Source organism: Neofelis nebulosa, chromosome 4 (genome assembly GCF_028018385.1).
Source record: "Neofelis nebulosa isolate mNeoNeb1 chromosome 4, mNeoNeb1.pri, whole genome shotgun sequence".
Lineage (NCBI taxonomy): Eukaryota > Metazoa > Chordata > Mammalia > Carnivora > Felidae > Neofelis > Neofelis nebulosa.
Genome location: NC_080785.1, coordinates 29503891 through 29522015, shown reverse-complemented (window position 1 = coordinate 29522015; position 18125 = coordinate 29503891). Strand labels below are relative to the sequence as shown.

General features: G+C 38.1%; 1 protein-coding gene across 16 annotated transcripts in view; it reads right to left on the bottom strand.

Annotated features, from left to right (window-relative positions):
- Positions 1 to 18125, bottom strand: part of CADPS2 (calcium dependent secretion activator 2) — a 543402-nt gene that overhangs the window by 269101 nt on the left and 256176 nt on the right. The window lies entirely within an intron of this gene.

Here is an 18125-nt window from a genome sequence, read left to right as displayed (position 1 = left end):
TTGATCCCATGACCGTGAGATCAAAACCTGAGCCAAAACCACAAGTCAGACACTTAATTGCCCGAGTCACCCAGGCACCCCAGTTTTTGTTTTTCTTATGTCAATTATTAGACCAAAGAACCTACCAGAAAGGAAAAGTATCCCACCCCTATATCTTCAGTCTTTATTCAGCAGACCTCTCTCATCTAATAAAAAGTTTATTGTGTAAATTAGACATTAAGTATCTAAAGATGAGATGCAGTTTAAATAAAAAATCAGCATTCCCACTACCCCAGGTTACAATGGAGAATATACCAGTACATCAGGAAAGTCCTCTTTGTGCCCTGCCCTGATCACATCTTCCTCTCATCCCAACCCCACACCATAAGATTAGCTAGGATTCTGGGTTCTGTATTAGTAATTGTCTCGGCTTTCTTTTTAAAGGGAGTATCTTTAGCATTTTACCTCTAGAGGTGATCATTGCTCCAGGTGTCCTGTAATTGGTCTTTAATGGGTAAAGAAAATAATCTTTTCCTAGTTCATTATATACCCACAAATAAATTGGAATATAGGCCTTTCATACACATATATCGGATATGGGATATACATCATGGTATATTACCTATGTCCTAGATTTTATATATATCCTCCTATGGATTTTTTTTGAAGTTTATTTATTTTGCGAATGAGCAAGGGAGGTGCAGAGAGAGAGGAGGACAGAGGATCTGAAGCAGGCTCTATGCTGACAGCAGAGAGCGCAATGTGGGGCTCAAATTCACGAACTGTGAAATCATGACCTGAGCCAAAGTCAGAGGCTTAACTGACTGAGCCATCCGGGTGCCCACTTCCTAGAGATCTTATATAGAATCCATTTCTGACTTTTCTACCCTAGATGCAGGTATGTTTTATGGATGGTAATATAGATATATATCATATATATCCCAGTTATATGTGTGTATATGTATATCATCTATATATATATATATACACACACACTATATATCTATCATAAATCTAGACCACAGATCTTACCTATCTGTAATCCAGAAATGAATGTTCTATTAAACTTTTTCCTGTACCTCCTGATATGGTAATTACAGTGGTTTATATGGATTTTTTTTTTTTTTGCTTTTCAGAGATAAACCTAATTTCCTATCTTAAAAAAAACACACACACACAGATTTAGCATGCTGTAGTTTATGCTGTATAATTTTCATCAATGAAACCAGCCTGTAGATTTACATTCTTGTATTTTCCTGTTTTTCTTACGCTAGTTTTACTGAAGCAGTTGAACACTGCCACATTTTTATTATCTGGAAGAGTTTGCAATAAATGAGAATTATCTGTTCTTGGAATTTATCCATTAAGATATTTGGGTGCAGTGTTTCTTCGTGGTAATGAAGCATTTGATGCTGATTCTGTTTCTTCACAGGTTATAGTTATAAAACTATTCCAGTTGTCTATTTAAGCCACTTTTGATATATTACTAGAAAAAGTTATTTCATCCACATGAAAGTATCTGCATGAGGGCACCTAGGTGGCTCAGTTGCTTAAGCAGCCAACTTGATTTCGGCTCAGATCATGATCTCACAGTTGTGGGATCAAGCCCCAAGTCAGGGTCTGTGCTGGGCAGGGAATCTACTTGGGATTCTCTCTCTCTCTCTCTCTCTCTCTCTCTCTCTCTCTCACTGACCCTCCACCATGCATGCTCTAACCCCCCTTCTCAAAATAAACTTAAAATTCCTCTTATCTTTTGCATCTATGGCATCTGTAGTTAAGTATCTTTCCTTATTCCTCATCTTCTTTTTTTCCCCACTTTTAACTTTGACATAAGTTTGTCTTATTCTCTTCAAATTACTATTGCTGGACTTTGATGATCTCCTCCACTGCACGCTTGTTTTCTATTTCATTAAATTCCTCTTTTTTATTTTATCTTAATTTATCAGTGTTAAAAATGTAGAACTGTAGAATTAACTTGAATGCATGGCTCATTAATTTCAAGCCTTTATTTTGTTCTAAGCATTCAAGCTTAGCATTGTAAGCATTTCAGGCTATACATTTCCCTTAACCACCTTAAGTACAGCATCCCCCAAACTGACATTATTTTTGTTATTATTTGGCTCTTTTCAGGTGTGTTCTAGAATTTGTAAATGCAGTTTTCCTTTTCCTAGATAAGCCCTATGCTTATTGCATTAGGTTAGCAAGGGATAATATAACTTACAGGATACTAATCTTCTGAAATAATTGAAACTAGCTTTTATATATTCCAAAATATGTAGGTAGGGGTGTGTGTGTTTAACTCTTCCATGAGTACTTGGAAATGCAAAGTATTTTCCACTGTGGGTACAATGTTGTATATGTGGACATTAGATCATGCTTGTTAACTGTGAAAATCTATTTTATCATCACTGATTTTTTGTGTTCTTTATATAGCAAGGTAGAAGTATTATCCTCTCCCATCAACCTAGGGATTTTGACAATTTCCCTTTATCTTTTTGTCAACTTTTGGTATCCTATTTGGTGATGTAAAAGATTTAATAGTAACCCTGGCCTTTTAATATGAAGTGTTTATCTTTTATAATTTGAAGGCCATGAATACTTTTCTACCATTATACTTGTGTAAAATTAGTGAACACTATGCCAGGAATGGTAATAAGTACAACACATGCTTAGAGAAGTCACATGAGGAACCTAATCAACACATGGCAAGTATAGATAGTAATTTATTAGAAAACAAAGAGCTAAATTTTATAGGAAGCCACTAGTAATCTAGAACTTGGAACAATGCAGGATCTCCATTCTCAAAACCTATGCCAATGAGGGCAGGAAACTAGAATATCACAAGCCCTGGTAAAGCAATCTGCAAGAATGTTATCTGCCTAACAAGGTCTGGGACCACCTGAGTCAAGGGCATGGAACATTAATGGTCAGCCCCTGTGAAATGAGAGAGCATTAAATAACATGCTTTCAGGCAGAGATAAGCAAAGGCACAAGGGGACTGGCGGATCCTAACTTCAACAGCCAGAGGACTAAGCTTTTATGATATTCAACAAAAATGTGCAACTATAAAGGGGTGCCTAAGTATACAGTAGCACTTAATAGCCCTCATAAATCCCAAATTCCAGAATACAAACAAACTAGCACCCCTTTGATAATTTTTTTAATGTTTATTTTTGAGAGAGAGACATAGCATGAGCGGGGTATGGGCAGAGGGAGCCAACCCAGAAGCAGGCTCCAGGCTCCCAGCTGCCAGCAGAGAGGCTGACACGGGATTCAAAGTCACCAACAGCGAGATTGTGACCTGAGCCAAAGTCAAATGCTCAACCGACTGAACCACCCAGGTGACCTGAGAATTTCTAAGAACTAACGTTAAAAGATATATACAGTTAGAAAATGCTTATGAATTCTACAATAAATGAATTAAAAACCAAAGTCCTCCTTCCTATACCCAACCCCCCAAAAGGGCAGGGGAAGGAAGGAAGATAATAGGTGAATATTTTCAACATTCACCAAGATGTTTCCTTGTTTTTTACTTAACTGGCATGTTTAAATACTTCCAGGAATTAATACCAGTTATTATCTTCCTACTATTTCCTCTGTATTCTGTGATAAAATAATACGTTTCCCTTGCTGTCAATTTGCTTTGACTCAAAATTCATTGCCTTTTTCCACTTCTATGCATGTATTATTTATGAGGATTCAGACTTCCAGTGTAAATCTTCAAAAGAATAAAATATCTACAAAGCACCTGTACGGGGACAGCAGGACTTCCTGGCTAAGCAAACACAGGGCAGCTAACATACCAACTGAAGGAACTGATATTAATTATGTATTTGCTACTAAATTAAGTATCCTGGAAATTCACATGATGAGCCAAAATATATGTACATGTCTATTCATCTAGTAAAACTATTTCTAGGAATCTTCCCTAACAAAATAATCATGAGTACTGAAAAGACTAGCAGCAGAAACATATTCACTACAGCACCATGTATAACAGCAAAAGTAAGCATCTCAAATATTTAATATTTAAGGAAAATTATGTAAGTTAGTGGCACACAATGGAATATTTTGCTGCTACTTAAAATGATGGCTATGAAGGTGATATGGGGTGATATGAAGGTGATACGGTAATGTGGAAACGAAAACAATCTGGACCTCTTATTCTCTCAAAAACCATACTGAGTACTTCATATGTGCCAGACAATACTCTAGTGTCAACCAAAGTCTCCACTCTCTTGGAACTGATACTCTAATAGATTATAGATAACAAATAATTTGATTGTATACTGTAATATATACATAACATAGAACACCTCGCCCTGTGTTCTTAACAGCGGGATACTTCTCATGCGTCTTACAGCATCGGGAGAACTAGGTTTAAAATGGGACCTAAAAGGATTCTCAAAAAGTATTAGCATATTTGTTTCAAAGTACGTTGAAAGTCATCAACACTACAACAGTTATCAAAAATCATTCAAATCCCTTAATTCAAAATTCTTCTTGTGAACATATAATGCATACATGATGATAAAAGATAAAACTAAAAAGAAGACTCAATCCACATTCCTTATCTATGACCAGCACTGATGAATAGGGTGTATGTAATTTGAAAAATTATTTCATCTATCCATGCCTCCATCCTTTTATCCATCCAGCTGTGGAGCTGGCATTGGGAAACGGTAGGCATTTAAAAAAAAAAAAAAAATTAAGAAAACAGATCCTGTCCCTAGATGAGCTCGGAATGGTAGAGGAAAAAGACCTATAACCTCATAAATATAAATAATAAATCCAATCACACAGAATTGAACAAGCTTTCTAAATAGCACTTTTAAAAATTTCTTCTGAGATCAGGCACTTTCTCTTTATAGTCATCTAAATTTCTTTTATGACTGTCTTTTTTATTATCATTGTCCATTTATCTATTACATGAGGCTTTCTATCTAGGAGGCTTTCTTTTGATTTTAAAAAACTAACATAAAGAAAGGCATTTATTGTTTCTGATATATTTGGCAAATTTGCCACAGCTGGTTATTTTCTATTTAACTCTTTCCAGGGTTTTTTTTTAAATGTATACTTTTAAAATATTAGACAGTCAAGTTCTAGCACTGTGATTTATAGTACTGGATTTTGACATCCTACAGAGTCTTTACTTAACCAAGGATTACATAAATATTAACCTTTATTTCTTCCACGTTTCCACTATTTAAACCTTCAAGTTGTCTAAAACTTAACAGTGATATTAAATGGTATTTTCCCTTAATTTCTCATCTATCCAATCTCACTTAGTTTAGAAATCAAATATACTTGTGGTATCATTATATAAACTGGGGTTTGATTTTGAACTTTGTCCTCAAGATAGACCTCCTGAGCTGGGCTATACTGTTTGAACTGTTGTGGCTTTATGAGATATTAGAATACCAGTTAGTACAAGAAGGAACTAGATATTTCCAACTTACTACATTTCTATTCAATAAAAAGGGAGTTCTCTCCATTTATTAAGATCTATTCTAAATTTTTTTGTAAAGTCTTAAACTTTTTCCTTCTTCCATGTAGGTAAGTCCTACACATTCTGTGTTAAAATTATTGCATAGTTTTTTAATTTTTCTTTTACGTTTATTTATTTTGTGAGAGGGAGTGAGAGAGAATCCCAGGCAAGCTCTGCAACTGCTGGCACAGAGCCTGATGTGGGGCTCGAGCCAACGAACCGTGAGATCATGACATGAGCTGAAACCAAGCATCGGATACCTAACCGACTGAGCCACCCAGGGACCCCACTTTCATAGTATTTTATATTTTGGAATTCTAAGGAAACTGTGTCCTTTATGTTATCTGACAATTGCTGGTATACAAGAACGTTATGAACTCTTTTTATAAGTAATAGTTTTGCCTCACTTCCAATCCAGTGAAACCTTAAATGTTTTCATGACCGGGGCACCTGGGTGGCGCAGTCGGTTAAGCGTCCGACTTCAGCCAGGTCACGATCTCGCGGTCCGTGAGTTCGAGCCCCGCGTCCGGCTCTGGGCCGATGGCTCGGAGCCTGGAGCCTGTTTCTGATTCTGTGTCTCCCTCTCTCTCTGCCCCTCCCCCGTTCATGCTCTGTCTCTCTCTGTCCCAAAAATAAATAAATAACGTTGAAAAAAAAATTTTAAAAAAATGTTTTCATGACCAAATTACCATTAATCCTATTACAAAAACTGAGTTACTAAAATAATCAATTAACAATGACCTATAATTACAAAAACATCACTAATTTTCTAGCAGAAAACATGAAATCAGTATCTAACTAAAGGGGAAGAAGTTAAAGTCTTTTTTTTTTTTAAGTTTATTTTTTATTTATTTTCAGAGACAGCACATGTGCATGCACAAGGTACAGGTAGAGAGAAGAGATAGAGAATCCCGAGCAGGCTCCGCTCTGTCACTGCAGAGCCTAATGCAGGGTTTGAAGCCATGATCTGTGAGATCATGACCTAGGCCGAAATCAACAGTCGGATTCTTAACTGACTGAACCACCCAGGCATCCTGAAGTGAAAGTCTTTTAAAAATTATGCATAATCCTGGGGTGCCTGGGTGGCTCAGTCGGTTAAGCATCCAACTTCAGCTCAGGTTATGATCTCACACACCATGAGTTCGAGCCCTGCGTCAGGCTCTGTGCTGACAGCTCAGAGCCTGGAGCCTGCTTCGGATTCTGTGTCTGCCTCTCTCTCTGCCCCTCCCCCGCTCATGCTGTCTCAGAAATAAATAAAAACATTAAATTTTTTTTAATTATGCATAATCCTTAAAATAACTGCAGCATGAGAAATACTAACAATCCAACTATAGATTTTAATTTTCATAACTTAGGCATTTTAAGATTAAAATGCCATGTTTATCCAAGATTACTTGTCTCAATCAAGTTTAGGTTCATAACTTAAATATCCAAACATCAGATATTTGGTAGATATTGATTTAAACATTCACTTATGAAACAGAAAATCTTCCCAAGTTTTCTGCAATCAACTTCATATGGGTTTGAGGTCACTTTCTGTTGTCATACAGGACATTTGCCCCCACAACTCCTACAGGATTGGATTCACCTAATAATAAACAGGATCACTTGGAGTTATTTTTAATATTCTTATTTGGTGACAACATAGATGAACACTCTTCACAAGTCTAAGAGCCACCAAGAGGGAATAGTGATGCTTGGGAATGGGATACAGGGAGTCGGTCAGAAAGGCCTAAACGCTGTGTATCCTCAGGGCTGTCAGACGAAACCATCCGTAGCTGTTTGCTGTGCTGGGGCCAGGAGGCCAGGGAAACTTGCCTGGTTGACTCAGGGCACTGAGCTGTGTCCCTACTCATGCAGGGACATGCGGGTGAGCTTTAGTTTGCTTTACTTACATAAAAAAAGCTATATCTGCACCTCTGTGGGTATCTTTCTGTCAGTCAGTGTCCTGCTCACAATGACCACAGCAATACAGTCAAACTCTTCTGAAACAGATGTATATGTAAAACAGGTACATTAATAGGGCTTGTACAATATACAAAGTAAATGCAGGACCTCACTATGATGAATATACCTCTTTTTAAGTGAAGAATTTAAAATTGAGGAGTTTAAAAAGAATCACTAAGAGCCTACTATATAAAGATTAAATAGAACACTGAAGGCATTTTAATAGTATTAAGCACTGAACAAATTCTTTTTAATTTTTTTTTAATGTTTATTTATTTTTGAGACAGAGAGACAGAGCATGAGCAGGGGAGGGGCAGAGAGAGAGGGAGACACAGAAGCTGAAACAGGCTCCAGGCTCTGAGCTATCAGCACAGAGCCCGACGCGGGGCTCGAACTCACGAACTATGAGATCATGACCTGAGCCGACGTCAGACGCTTAACCGACTGAGCCACCCAGGTGCCCCCTGAACAAGTTCTTTTAAATACAGCATTTCTGATTACTAAGAGCAATTAAGACAGTTTCATGGAAAGCTCTAAGCAGAAGACACTTTTGGAAGGGCAGCTTTTGATATTTAAAAAGTTCAGCATTTCTATGTCATTTCCCAGGGCCCAAATGTATCAGTGTTATTACTGATGGACATAAGCCCAAGAAAAAGGGAAGAAGTGAAGGTAACTACATTTTCACAGAAATGTGGATGGCTGGTGTCATCCTTTTCCATTATCAAAGTATATGTAAGAGATGAAGGGACTTATCTGAAAACCCCAAGAGTCTGATTCCAAATAAGTTGCTGAAAATTCATGTCTGGACTTTAGCAAAAAGGCTGCAAATAAAGACACAGATTTGAGACTTCTTAACACAGAGGTGGATAGCAGAAACTCTAAGAATGAACAAACCTATGAAGGGGTGTTCATTAAAAACTCCATGATGGTAGGAATTGGTATCTTACAAATCCAGGCCTACATACGTTTCTATATCCGTGTATGTGTGTGCCTAAACACGTTTACTATCTTTCAATAAGTGGGATATTCAAAGTGCTCTATAACTTGTGCTTTTATGTAACACTACATATTGAACATCTTCACCTATGAGTACATGGATTTTACACAATATTTTAAGACTCTAACACATTCCTCTTGCATAGTTGTACCATATTCACTCTTCTGACAGACCGTAGCATTCTTTCCAATTTTAACTATTATAGAAATGTTGCAAAGACATCCTCATATATATTTAATTATTTTTACAGAAATACTGAAAAGAAGACCAACGACAGACTTCTAAGACAGCCCAAGATTTTAAACTAATCTTAAATACAAAAGATTATACTAATTTAAAAAGTCAATTCATAAGAGATGTACCTATGTAAATAAAATTGAGCACAAAAGCCACATTATCCCAAAAGCCAAAATTTCAAAATAATTCAATGTAAAACAAAATCCAAGTTTGCTAGGATTTCAAAATTCTATTGTAAACATCCTTTCCCTTCAATTTTAATAATCTGTAGTAGAGATTAAATTTCTTCCTTTAAAAATATATTGGGTATATTATTAAAAACATTTCCTGTGCATTTAATTAGTTTAAGTTGGGTGATCAATAGTGTTTATAAAAACTGTTTTATCATTACTGTGGTTGACATACTTTCAATTTCAATTTCATATCAAATTTGAACCACACACAGGTGAGCAATACCTCCAAGGCAATATAGCTACGCCAACTAATGAAATCATGGCATGACCTTCTGGGTTAAGAAGATAACATTTACCATTACACTGGCATTTAAGACAAAATATTCTATCCTTTCAACAAAACCAAAGGAATTGTTCTGTACAGCTATACAAAGATAACCATCTCAATGAAATTAGCAACACAAATTTAACATTGTTCTAAATAGTTTCATATAAAGATGTGTGAGGGGAGGGAAAAGATTAAAAAATATAAAATGGGGCACCTGGGTGGCTCTGTCAGTTAAGCATCTGACTTCAGCCCACCCAGGTCATGATCTCATGGCTGTGAGTTTGAGCCCCACATCATGCTCTGTGCTGACAGCTCAGAGCCTGGAGCCTGCTTCAGATTCTCTGTCCCCCTCTCTCTCTGCCCCTCCCCTGCTCACGCTCTCTCTCTCCTTCAAAAATAAATAAACAAACAGGGGAGGGGAGGGGAGGGGAGGGGAGGGAAGGGAAGGGAAGGGAAGGGGAGGGAAGGGAAAAACTTCAGAACCAGTACCAGAGCCCTTGCCCACAGCAGAGTACGGTCATGGAGAGACAGGGCTCCACAGTGCAGACCCCAGAGACCATTTTTGGGCTCAAAGACAAATTCCCACACACAAAGGGAGTCTGAGCAATCAACTTGCCTCTAATCTTACACTACGTCCCTCCTCAAACCGTGGAGGTGCGAATGAAGGCAATTCACATTAACACCCATAATGCCACAGCACGTATGACCCAAATGTCATACGGACAGTGCACATCAAATGCTAACTGTTGTTATTAGCAGCCATAGTAGACTATTCTAGTTTAACCGCACAAGCAAAATGATACCTACTTGAAGACGATGGATGGCCTGGAACATTAAAGTTTTAATCAACTTCATAAAACAGCAACACTAAAACCCAGGCACTAGAAGAAACTACAAAGAGAGAGACCTCCACTGACAGCAAAACAGGACAAAAAAGAGGGAGAGAGGGAGAGAGGGAGAGAGGAAGAGAGAGAGGGTGGTAAGAAGGGCAGAGATGGAGAAAAGAAGGGACGATTAACACAGGACCAACCTGGGATAAAGAGTTATAAACTGAGTTACTTTCAATCTTGATGTATTTTGCACATGATCTTTAATCTTTCTTTAAAAAAACATTTAGTCTAAAATGCTGACATGATGCAAATTTTAAGAGAAGGGCTAGAAAATATCCTTTAAAGTAACTAAGCTTTATCACTCAAAGCTTCTGGGATGATCTTTCAAAAACACTACATTAAAACTTTTCATTATGATGAAAAGACAATACAAAGTTCTCTTTTCAACACGGCAAAGAAGAAATCCTGCGATGAAGGCAGAAAAATATTTGGGGATAGCTTGGTTTGGGTAATGATCACTGTTATAATAAGAGAAAAATCCCAGGGACTTCACCCTTCATTCTCTCTTAATGTGTCTGGAAATTTCCATTTCCCTTCAAAGAGACAGCTCCCATTTTGCTGCTCTAAAGATTGCTAAAGCCTCAAGAATAACAGAGTAAAATTATCCTCTAAAGTCCGTATTTCATTTATGAAGTATTCATGCCATTAAACCTCCATATCCAGAGTAATCATATTATACTTATACCATTTTCTTCTGGGAAAGTCTAGCAAGCATGTTAGCACAAAACCAGGTTTCAGAAAAAATAGAAGATATAATCCCTCACAAGCATTTTCCTTTCTCTTCCTCATAGCAGGGTAGTTCAAAGACATTAGCTTGAAGCATCTAATTTTAAAGAGAACCATTTGTTATATCTTGCATTACAATTTTACTTGGTCAAGGCAGTACAAAAAAGTGTAACTTTTTATCAGAAACCAAGATTTTCAACAACCTATGTATAGGAATACAAGCAAAATAACTGATCAGGTTATTTTATTTATCAAATAAATATTATTTGATATTTATGATATTTATGATATATTGATGGTTATTTATTTATCAAATTATTTCTTAATTTGAACACCTTGGAATTGCCCAAGTCCTACAATGTCATTGCTTCTATTCTTAACGGTTTCCATTTAAAAGCAAATGCTCCTGCAATGTTTCCAGCTTCTCCAAAGATAAAAGACTTCTTGGTCCTTAGAGCAGTAACATGGGGGCTTTAAAGAGAGAATACCAGACTGAAGTATCTACCCAGGTTTACTTCATTTCTCCTAGGAATGGTCCTCCTGGGGAGCTCCCTGCAGATAAAACTTTGTTTCTCTTTCCTAAATGACAGTTTCTTTGGGTGAAATAAAGACTTTTCAACTGCACCGGAGGAATCTGGGAGGAAAGAAGTTTCTGAATTATACAAATATCTGGAGATTTCCAGAGGGTAGAATTACTTGAGACCATTCCTGAGGGGGTTGAGAAGATTGTAAAAAGCATGAGGTGCTCAAAAAAGGCACAGTGCGGGGAGGAGACGCAACCAGACAGTCCAGCCAGCAAAACAAGGGAACAGCTGAAACCAGCCCCTGGAGCATCAGGGGAGCACACAGTACAGAGGTGACCATGTTACGAGCAGCCTCAGGAGAAATCTGCTCAAGTAATCCCCACAAACTAATCACCGGGGCATTTGCTGCTCCTGGTTCCTAGGAGACCTATCCCCATATTATTCAGAAAACGAAATCCCCACTTGCAGATTTCTGATGGCCAGTGACTAATTTTGAGATAACCTTGGGACATAAATACAACACAGACATGCTTTTAAAGCTTAAAGACATTTACAGTGATATTTTGAGGAAAAAAATCTTGGTACTCATGAGGTAACAGAAGCCCTGTTAAGGTTAAGGAAACTTTAAATAACAGCATTTACTGTAATTCTTGTCCTCACTTCCTCACTCGTGTAATCTCTGAAATGATATGTAATAAGTACTCTGTATGTGTCTGTCATGCGGATGAATGTGAAAAATACAAAGATGAAGGAAAACAGACTCCAGCCCCTAAGGACCTGTACTTGGAGGAAACTGAGAAGCAGGAAATGTAATAAATATGAAAGTGCTGAGGAAAGCCGAAGAGTGACCTTCATTTTAATACTGGAGACTACCTGCATTGCTTGTCTACCTTCATGATTTGTCTTAGCAACTACAGCTACATCTCTCACTGCAGCCACCATTACGGCCCAGGAAATAACCGGCATACATCACATGCTCAGGAGAGGAGACTGTGTACGGAGAGCATGAACTTTGGAACCTAAGAGGACTGGGTTTGAATACTGGTTGCTCTGCCTGATAGCGGAGTTAATTTAGGTATGCTATGGAATATTTTTTAAGGATCCATTCTCTTATCTAGAAAATAGGAATAGTAATAAGTCCCACCTGACAGAAGTATTCAGAAGAGTGAAATCAATAAGAAAATATCAGAATGCTTGGAAAATTAGGAGGCATAAAAAAATAAATGCTTCTTGTCTTTTCACTTGTGCACCCCATTTTCCTGATGTCAGGGCAGGGGTCCAATGAGCAATTCCTGATTGCTTTCCCATTCCATCTTCTCTAAAGGGGAAGAAGTCCTCTGAGTGATCCTACAGTCTCTCTCTTCTGTGGAAAGCAGCAGCAAATATCAAGTACGGTAGAAGACAGGTCCTGAAACACACCAGGTTTTAGCTGTATTACTTGGGAATACAGCTTGTGTTGATAGCGGACTTTTAGGCATTCTCTCACTCTTAAATTAGCTCCAGCAAACATGGCAAGTACATGTTTTGGCTTTAATGTAGTCTTTAAGCAGCTCATGTAAGGCACTGCTATTTTCACATTGTCATGGTACTCCAATCTTAAGGTGGGAAGAAGCATTTTGGAAAATGACGTGTCAAATATCTTTGGAATTCCTAAAATATTTAATAACATCTTCACAGGTCTTTTTTGGAAGAAATTCTGAAACCCAAGAATTAAAAATTCCACTCCTTAATAGTATTTGGTAGTGGTACAAAGCTGCTGCTGATCTTGGTCAGTCTAAGAACTTCATAGCTCAGGTGGGGCTTTAGTCGGTCTGTGGGTGGAAAGTCCAGAGGTGAATTTAAGCTCTTTTAAGACTTAAATTCATCGGGACACCTGGATGACTCAGTCCACTGAGCGTCTGAGTCTTGATCTCAAAGGTTCATAGGTTTCAGCCCTGCATCGGGATTCCACACTGGCAATGTGAAGCCTGCTCGGGATTCCCTCCCACGTCCAAAATAAATAAATTAAGGGAAAAAAAAGATTCAAGACTACCTGGCAGGTCTCTTCTCCCCCTTTGGGTTGGTACTCACAGAGGGAGACGCTTGAGTTTTCTTATTTTTGTTTTTTTGTTTTTCCTTTCCTAACTATGTCCTTGAGCTACCATGGTTACCAACAGTCTTATTTTTAGAAGGTGGAGATAATAAAAAAAAGAAAAAATGCAAAGAATGGCTACATAGATGAGCTAAAATGATCAGAGTTGAGAAACAGGCCTAATCAAATAGGAGGGATGTGGTGTTACACACAGAGCACTACACAGCATGGAAAGAACAGATAATAACACAGACTGAGCATAATCCCAAAACATCAGCTAAGAATGGAAAAATCAGAAAATGATAATCCAGGATAAAGAACACAGGCGAAGATGGTAAAGGTTACCAGAGAAGCAAGCTTTGATCTAGCCACAGTGCTGGAGTAACTGATCATGAACCATTAACTAGCCTTCTGCTATGACGACAGGAAAAAACAAAACACAAAAAACTGTTGTTTTACACATGAGCTATTTTTACAAATGGTTCTTTCCCACCAAAGTCCAGAGTATGAAACTAATTCCCTTTTCTCTAGAAAGATTCAGCAGTTCTGAGAAGCACTAAGAAGGTCAATGTTTAGAAATGAAAACAAAACCTCTTAAGTATACTCAGGTTTCTACCATAGAAGATGAGAGAAGACCAGGTAAAATAACCAAACAAGACAACACAATGAAGATTAACATTCTTAACCATAGCTCCCAACGCTGAGCATACCTGGTTATTCCTCAGCCTCATCTCAACCATTCTAACCCCCATTTGTACCCATCCAGAATGCTCTTGCCATAGGGCAGGACACTTGCCTGTTCCTTCAGGAGTAGTGCCGCTTCCTCATTGCTCCACTCCATTGTCTGGTAACTACTATGGGTCTTTCTGTTGAAAGACCAAGGCTTGCTTGCTCAGAAAGACTTCCTTAACCATCGCCACCTGCTCCACTGTGCAGTCCTCCAAATAAGTTCCATTGTGTCATATTTGCATAGGATTATATTTCTTTCCTTCAAAGTACTTACCCAGTTTGTAATTATATGATCCTAGGTGCTGAGCTGTTAATGCCTAGCTCCCCTGCTTTAGACAACAAATGCCATTTGCTACAGCCACGTCTGATTTTAGTCATCATTTCAACCCCAGTACCTGTGCAGCACTTAGCACAGAGCAGAGCTCAAAATTATTTGTTGATTTAATAAAGGACACCATATACTTTATTCTGGACAATCCTCAAAGGACTATGAGGAGAGCCACAGTATTTGGATGACCCAGTTTTCTTTCTTTTTTTTTTATGTTGCGAGAGAGAGGGAGAGAGGGAGAAAGTGGGGGAGAGGCAGAGAGAGAGAGAGAGAGAGAGAGAGAGAGAGAGAATGAGAATCCCAAGTACGCTCTGCACTGTCAGCTTGGAGCCCGATGTGTGGTTCGAACTCACAAACCTTAAGATTGTGACTTGAACCAAAGTTGGCCATTTAACCAACTGAGCTACCCAGGTGCCCCTGGATAACTGAGTTTTCTCGACAGTATATTTTGCTTTGTTAAATGTAGAACAGAAACCAGATCAGATCAGGAATGGGGTTTCCTGAATCACTGCCACACTGGACAACTACACAACACGCATGTACAACAGCTCTAGATCAGACTGTCAATGATACAAAAATATGCAAAAATTTTCATATTTACGCAGGAACAGTTTTTCTGGACAATGCAACCGACTCAAGATGGCGGAGGGGGATAATCACCTGAATCTGAAAGCCACTTCGGTATTTTAAAATACGACGTGTGTAAAATAATATGGTCATTTTAGCCTATTTATAGTGATGAAGATTCTAAAACAAGTGAATATCTACATATTAGAACTGTCAGAGGTAATAAATACATGGACACATGTTAAGTGTGTTTACCTGAGACTACTACTGTTCATCTCTTACCCAATCTCTGAATCAGCAAATGGTGAAAAGGAGGAACTTTCTTTAGGCAAAAGTTGTTAATGAGTAACAGGTGTGTCTTAAGCTTTGCAGTGACTGAATTAAATCATTTTGTTGTATTTTTTCACTTGTCTGTTGGGATATACTTTTATTTATCCTACCATCATTGCACCTGTGTCCTGCTTAAGTAGAGAATTACAACAGAATACTTTGCAAGAAGTAACTGTTACATGACTACTTGAGTAGTAACCATAATTTTCTCTAGGAGGTAAATCTCCGATAGATCTTTTTATTCACCAAAGTCTTCCCTGACATAAAAAACTGAAAGACTGAGGCAAAGACTATTTGTACACATTGTTAAACTAAATACTAACTTCAGTTGAGAAAGGTAGTTTACTTCCAATTTCCATTCTAATACCTCACAAACATTAAGTTCACCAAATACATCTGATATGTTTGAACTTAAGAAGAATCACAGCATTTAACTGTGAACTTGTATTCCAATTTAATTAGGGAAGATACATTTGTCACGTTTTTCAATGGAAGCATACAGAACTTGTGGCAAAGCCAGACTTCACATCTTAACATTTGTTTTTAGAAGAGAATAATATGGTTTAGAAGACAAAATATTATCTGGGCCCTTGACCTCCAAAATCATGTGTTTACAAAATAGAGTTTAGATATTTAATTATTTTGCGATTACAACTTTCTTAATTACCTGTAATGTATACATTTTTAGCTGTCACTTGTTAATCCTTACTTCCATATGTCAAAGAAGTAAGCAATGTGGGTGGAAAGTTTCTAAGTGAAAACAAGCACTGTTGTGTTTTTGGCTAAATAAAAACTTTCTACCTTTGCTACCAAGATGTGTTTTTGAAAAATACCTTCATACGTAAAAAATTAGAGTATCATGATAACTTTAAGAAATGTTAAAATTCCAGCTCAAATTGAAGGGGTGTTTCCCCTAGATAATGCATGTGATTTATAGAGATTTTAATATATAGTGTTTTTGTCACCGTACCAATGTTCCAGATATGTGAGATGAGATGTCGATGTTAAATTATTTGCAATTTGTGAAGGGATATGTGGGACACAGAGAGTGATCTGTACAATGTCATTTAGCAGACTGTATTTAACTATGCAGTGGGTGGAAATTAGGGTAACAATTGCTCCCAGCTGCTATTAAGTCCAGACTCTTAACTTTTTTCTGCATGAACACTAGAAGACAAGTCAGTGTGTACCTAGTTTTATATGCATATCTAATTTTTGTTAATCAGTATTTCCCCTATATATTGTCATCAACACTTAATAGATTCAAGAGAATACTATTGTCAGTTATTAAAGGTCAAATACTCCATCAAATAGAGGTCAGTCGCAGAGCCAGATACTGAGGGTGCAATGCTGAATAAGACCTGGGCTCTGCCTTCGGGGGGGCGGACAGCTTTTGAGCAGCAGCAAATAGAGGCAACTATATTTGGGGGACAGAGCATACACACTGTTCAGGAAGCCTGTTGAGGAAAGTGAGGGCAGGGGGTTCAGGACGTCTACACAGAGGAGAGCCCCCCAAACCTACCTGAGGGTAGGCAGCTAGGTACAAATGAAAGGCAGGCAGTCCATGTACAAGGAGAGATAGTGGTTCTCCCCAGAAATGGTTCCTCCTCCTGCTCAGGGTATTTAAATACGTGTATGGGCAGAGGCTATGAAAGCTAAATTACCTATAATGCAGTTCCACTGATGAAAACCGCTCCCACAAAATGCAACCAAATGCCTGGAAACACTGTGACCGGCAAAAAGAGGTAGGGTGGAGAAGTAAGTGGAAGTCAGGTAAACGTAGAGTCTTTCATGCCAGACTTCTTCACGAAGGCAAAGGGAAGTCACTAAAAAGTGTCAAGGGGAATGACATAATCTGACCTGTGTTTTAGCAACTGGACTGCAGTGGGGGCAAGAAGGGAGGCCGGGAGACCAAATACAGGCTCCTGAAATCAAGTTAGCAAAGGCTGAACCCATGTGCTGACAATGAAGATGTGGAAAGGGAAATAGTTTCGTTGGGCATGGAGGAGGCATACCAGACAGGGTTTTAGATGTGGGGATTGGAAAGAGGAAGAGGTGTGGAACACCCAAGCTTCTGGCTTAGGCGCCTCTGTAGATGGAGTGACCACACACTGAGATGGTAAACAGAAAGGAGGAGTGCTAAAAGTAAAAATAAGTGTTTCTCTTTTGAATGTGAATTTCAGGGTTTGTAAGATACCTGAATGAAGATCTCCAGACAGCAGGATATGCCGTCCAGAACCAATCCGTGAACTAAAAAGTGGATCTGTCCTTTGCAGAATTGCTTTCAGCAACAGCCTTCTGAATCTGAAAGCTATTTTTCTTTGTATTCTATCACAAGGGTTGGAAAGAAATGTGAAAGTTTCTTTCAGAAGAAACAACACCACACACAATATGAACTACTCACATATTAACGTAATGCAGAATAAACTGTTATCTGTCTCCTATCTAATAAAAGAGAGTCATTATATTCCACTGGGAAGCTCTTGCTCATCCACACCATATGGATAAATATTTCTACATCAGATGAATTATCCTCCTTGTAATATATCTTAATTTACATAAGTGGTGCTATAAAACTGAAAAATCTTGATCAATTTATAAGAATAGGACATTTGAGTAGTACATCTTTGGATTGGTTTTAAGAAAAGAATGATCGTAAAATGGATGTACACTTTGCGTCCAGGCCATCACAGCTACATGATGGCAAGAAAGCAAGCAACAGAAAATAGCTAAGTAAAGGAATTAGCCTCTTTGTGAACAGAAAGAGCAGCCCCATGGAGTCAAAGCAACAAAGCCAAGCTCAGCTTGGTG